This window comes from Littorina saxatilis, linkage group LG2, assembly GCF_037325665.1.
Source record: "Littorina saxatilis isolate snail1 linkage group LG2, US_GU_Lsax_2.0, whole genome shotgun sequence".
In the NCBI taxonomy this organism is placed as follows: domain Eukaryota; kingdom Metazoa; phylum Mollusca; class Gastropoda; order Littorinimorpha; family Littorinidae; genus Littorina; species Littorina saxatilis.
Window position 1 is genome coordinate 4,306,732 of NC_090246.1, and position 5,923 is coordinate 4,312,654.

Below are 5,923 nucleotides of genomic sequence, written 5' to 3' on the forward strand. Positions count from 1 at the left end.
TAAGGGCAGACCGGGTAGGCAAAATGAGTTATTTTTGGTCTCATACACCTTTTTGGGGTTGTTGCATTTTTCACACCTTTGAACATCCTGGAATGCATTCAGTAATCTGCTTTTGTCATTTTAGACATGTATTCATGTAAATAAAACCATTTTCAAACCGATGTTTTGTTGTTTTTGTCTGTGTTTTATCAAAAAAATCGAAAAAATGGTCAACTTTGGATACTCCGTGCTGGTAAATGTGCGCACATGACATGACCCTTCGCTGTTCAAACTGTGTGGAAATTTCCGTTCTTCAAGATGACGTCATCACCGTTGGGGAATTTCCGTTGACATAGGCACAAAGAGAGAGAATCCGTTCCAACCGAAACCCCGGAATTAATATATGCAAATATATGTAGGTCAAAGGCATTTGGCGCAAGCGCAGTAGACAACTTATCAGTCCCCCGGTGTCAACAAATCCATGACGTTTTCACCGATTCAGCAGCATTTTTCAAAGTTTTGAGCTGCGGAGAACAACCCTAACATTGGAAATGTTCGGCATAGTGGCAAGAAATATCAGAGAAAGATGAACCAGCAGCAGCGAACAGTAGAAGGAAGTAACAACACTCCGAAATGAACCAACATGATCGTATTTGAGCAGACGACATTCTAAGATTCTTGACTCGACGAGGTGGGTTTTGCTTCTTTCTCTTTTCGATCTTGTTTGTTTGACAACGTGATTTATTGCACATCGTTATGTTGTTGTTGTTGTAAGAATGTGTTAGAGTTTGCATGTAAATGATAAACAGTTTGTGTCTGAAGTATTTTGCGGGTTTCTTGATCCAATTTACTGACCATGCCGCCGCCGCACACCCCCCCCCCCCCCCCCCTCCCTCCCTCGATCATCTCTGTGATATCGTCTTCACAACCCATATTTTATTGTTCTTCGCTGGCCAGTCCTTGAGAGCTTACTATGGTGTAACATGTCATCAGTATTCTTTGTCTGGGGTCAAACTGAGAAGCAGCATCTGAGCGATGTACGACTGACACAGTTTCTGTTTCTGGTCATTGACCGTAGGAAAATAAGTACCCTACTAGAGAGCGTTCTCTAATTCTAAAGGATTGGTTTACACCAGCATGGCTGACCAACCTATCATTGACAGCAATATTGTTGTCAAATCTTTTCCATTAACTAAGGAATAAAAAAAATAGATCCAATTTACTTCACCAAAGAAAAAAAAAGAGTTAAACTAAAGGACTGGGGATGCAACTCATGAATCAAAAGCATAAAGATCACCTGCAAACAGTGCTAGGTTTAGGAAATCTGAAAATGTATACACACACACAGAACACACACACACACACACACACACACACAAAACAGACAACAGACAAGAAACAAGCAAATACATAGCAAGTGTGATGAAATAAATTAATTTTAAAAGAAAAATATGAAAAGAAAGAAAGAAAGAAAGAAAATAATTCAGCTAGTTTCAGTATTAGTTCCTGTGTGTATGTGATTGTGTGGTTACTCAAATCCCATAGTAAACTTGACATGTACATTTTGTGATAGGGGCCAATTAATGAATGTCTTTTGTGTGTGTGTGTTCGTCAACCGACATATGTGGGTACGAGCCGCTGAGGTGGTTGTAAGAAAACCCGCCTGGTTCAGTGGTTGGGGGCTGATTGGGATTTCTGATTTACCAGCCTAGCCAAAAAGTTGAGGTACACCCCATGTAACATGGTCATTTGCAAAATAAAGTACAAGCACTTGTTGACGTTTATATTGAGTCTTAAAATTTGCAGCTTATTACAAACAAAAACCATGGACAGTTGTATCAAATATTAAATCAGTGTTTGTGTATTTATTAGGTTGGAGCAAGGGGAGAGCCAGTCCTCCTGTGGTGGCAGCGAGGAGAAAGATTGACCTGATGGAAAAGTTTGCTAAACCGGAACTACCCTCTTCCACAGCAGAAACATCAGCTTTGCCATCTTCTGACCAACCATAAGAAGATACAGATACTTTGCCATCTTCTGACCCATCACAAGCAGATATGGATACTGGTACTGTGCAACGTCACTCCGCTGACATGTGTTGGGCTTTTGTCAACATTGATCAGCTCAATCTATTGCTGAAAGGTTTATATCCTGTACTGAATGCTTGTCTGATAGCAGTCTGATTATGAAAGAAGGTGATGCATCAGCCCAAGGATTTGCACAGGCCCTGCATCTGGAGTGCATATGAGTGTCCATTCAAGTCTGCAGTTGTTTACTCTTCTCCCGGTGTTTGCAACGCTTCGGGTGGTAAAGTTGCATTTTAAATAATCCGCGTATGACCAAGTTGGTACATGGAAAGGGACATTCAGCTTTACAGAAATTTGCTGCAGTGTTAGGATTGAGCACAGAAATACTGTAATTAAAATGTTGCAACTTTTGAATGGCTTGATAGCTTTGTTCCATTTGTGTATATATAATTATGTAATGTTGTTGATGATTTGTGAAGCATCATTTCTATGCAATGGAATAAGAAATCAGTGCATCCGTTGGGTTTTTATGAGTCTGACAGTTTGGTTCTGATCAATATTTTCATATCAGCACAAACACAGATAATTGACTTTTTTAATGTTTTCATATAATTTTTTTTTAAATCAAAAAAATTTGATAATTTGATTATCAAATCATTTCCCCTTCATAGTTAAAGTGTTATTCTGGTTAAAAAAAAAACCACCCCATTAATTCAAGCTCTACTGTGGTACTAGTTTACCGGGGTACTAGTGAGACTCTTTTACATGCTGTTTTCTCTACATGTAATTTGAGACAAAATGTGGTAATTAAAATGTTGTAACTTTTGAATGGCAAGATGGATTTGTTCCAATTTTGTATATGTTGTTTATGATTTGTGAAGCACCATTTCTGTGCATGGAATAAGAATACAGTGGATTCCTTGTGTTTTTATGAGTCCGACAGTTTCGTTTTGATTCATATCTGCACTAACATAGATGAGTTTTCAAATGATTTTTAAAAAAAAGTCTGGATAATTTGATCGTCAAATCATTTCCCCATCATAGTAAAGTGGTTATTCTTATAAAAACATATCAATTCAGGCTGCACTGTGCTACTAGTTTGAGGTACTGGTTGGAATCTTTCAAATGCTGTTTTCTCTGAATGTAATTTTCAGACAAACATCTGTAATTAAAATGTTGCAACTTTTGAATGGCTTGATGGATTTGTTTCATTTTTGTTTATGTTGTTTATGATTTGTAAAGCGTCAGTTTTGTGTATGGAATAAGAGTTAAGTGCATTGGTTGGGTTTTTATGAGTCTGACAGTTTGGTTCTGATTCATGTTTTCATATCGGTACAAACAAAGATGGCTGTTTTCATATGATGTATATAAAAAAAATCCTGATAATTTGATTGTCAAATCCTTTTCCCTACATAGTAAAGTGGTCATTCTGATAAAATCATATGAATTCAGGGTGCACTGTGCTACTGGTTTTTTTATGTACTGGTTCAAATCTTTAAAATGCTGTTTTCTCTGAATGTAATTTTCAGACAAAACGCTACAATTAAAATGTTGCAACTTTTGAAAGGCTTGATGGATTTGTTCAGTTTTTGTATATGTTGTTTATGAGTTGTACAGCATCAGTTCTGTGTATGGAATAAGAGTTCAGTGCATTGGTTGGGTTTTTATGAGTCTGACAGTTAGGATTTCATGTATTTTTCTTATCAAAACTGAACCGGTAACTGAAAATGCTAAATTAAAATAATATATTGCTTAGAAATGCTTTTCGATACACAGAATTATTAAACACACACATATTGCTGCAAAGAAGAAAAATTGGATCAAAACATGCACTGGTTCACAAACTGCAACATTTTAAAAAAAGCACATTTTATAACGTTTTTCTCACATTTTGGTGAATAAAACCCCCAAAAATTGCTTTTCACTCAAAATTTAAAATGGTTTCCCTTAATTAGGTTATTCTGCTTGCAAAAATCAAACAAGCAGCAAGCTGTTTCCAAAATAAAAAAAAAAAGTGCTTGCCTACCCTGTCCCCCCTTAAGAAGGAAAACATCGGCAACAGCTATTTTGGTGCATTTTTTGGAAGGAAGGGAGACAACTCTGTCGATATTACGAATGCGTTTTCTCTCCCATGGCAATCATTTTTCTCGATCAAACGACCAAATTAATTATTAATGCTTAATTTTGGAGCTTAATCCGACAATTAATTTCACGATAAATATTTTTTTGGTTTGATCAAAGGGATTCGTGTCAAAAATATGTCAATAATGCAACTTCAGTGATAGAGCACTATGAATTTACAACGCCGCTAAAGTTACCCTCACGGGTCATTCAGTAACACACATCTCGGGCAACATCGAAGCGATGAGATCAAACTTCACAGAAAATTTCAAAGACCTCACTGTTTCTGACGCATACTCTACCGAAAATGAAGCTCGCTCTCCCTTTGAATTTTCGGAATATGAAGACAAAACTCGAGCTTCAAAGAGCACGAGTAGCAATGTAAGGGAGGCAATCACTTCAGCAGATGGAGTCTGAAGAACGAGTTGTGGTTCGTTCTGGGATGCAGAAGCTGTAACTACATGTTTTAGCAATGTCGAGGAAACACAAGATACGATTTAATGAAAGTAAGAACCTCAGACATCATCGTAAGTCGGTCATATTTCGGTAATGGTGACGATATGTGGGAAATGCAGCAACAATTTAAAAGAGTGCACTGTTTACACACACACACACACGCACTGACACGCACAGGCTACGCACGCACACTCGCACACACACACACACACACACACACACACACGCACATACACACACACACACACACACACACACACACACACACGCACACACGCACTGATACAAACAGGCGCACGCACACTCACATTAACAGACACAAGCATACACACACACACACACACACACACACACACACATACATTGACAAACACACAAATACACACACACACACACAGACGCACACATGCAAACACACTCACGCACACATACGCATACACACACACACACACACACACACAAACACACACACAAACGCACACATGCAAACATACACACACACACACACACACACACACACACACACACACACACATACACACACACACACAAATACGCATATACACACCGAACCACCACAGCACCACCATATCATTGCCACTGGGGAAAAAATCAAGTATTTCGCTTTTGACATCAGATCCATTTCTTCTCGGCATGTGAAAGCTAACCTCAGATTTTCCAGTATTCAAAGGCACAAATTAAAAAAAAAAAGTTCCAAAAATGTGGCCACTGCCTCACTTGGTCTGGCGTGTGTGGTTTATGGAATGGTGTGAGTATTTGCTTGTTTTTCTGTTGTATAAGGCAATTTTATTTTGGTCCCCGTAAATTTGGTTTTACTCTGTCTGTTTGTTTGTTTGTTTGTTTGTTTGTTTGTTTGTTTGTTTGTTTGTTTGTCTGTTTTTTTCTTTGTTTGTTTGTTTGTTTGTTTGTTTGTCCTTCTGTCCGCACTTAGATTCCTTTTGTGTCTGTGTCTGTGTCGATTGAGCATTTGGTGTGTAGCTTGGAAGTTTGGTACGTGCGGTCGTATCAAACATTTAGCCTGTTCCTACTTGTAGCGAAAGTCGAGATGTTCATACGGTCGTATCAAACATTTAGCCTGTTCCTACCTGTAGTGAAAGTCGAGATGTAACAAACGGCACGGTCTAATATGTAATGTGTGTAACAACTGATGTTCATACGGTCGTATCAAACATTTACGTTTCTACCTGTAGCGAAAGTCGAGATGTTCATACGGTCGTATCAAACATTTAGCCTGTTCCTACCTGTAGCGAAAGTCGAGATGTTCATACGGTCGTATCAAACATTTACGTTTCTACCTGTAGCGAAAGTCGAGATGTTCATAC

The 5,923-nt window shown here is 38.3% G+C and overlaps 1 long non-coding RNA gene across 1 annotated transcript; it reads left to right on the plus strand.

Annotated features, from left to right (window-relative positions):
* LOC138958047 (uncharacterized) lies at positions 1 to 3,569 on the plus strand. Its single transcript, XR_011453273.1, has 2 exons — positions 1 to 670; positions 1,852 to 3,569. It is a non-coding gene; the product is annotated as an uncharacterized lncRNA (long non-coding RNA).
* Positions 3,570 to 5,923: the final 2,354 nt, after the last annotated feature.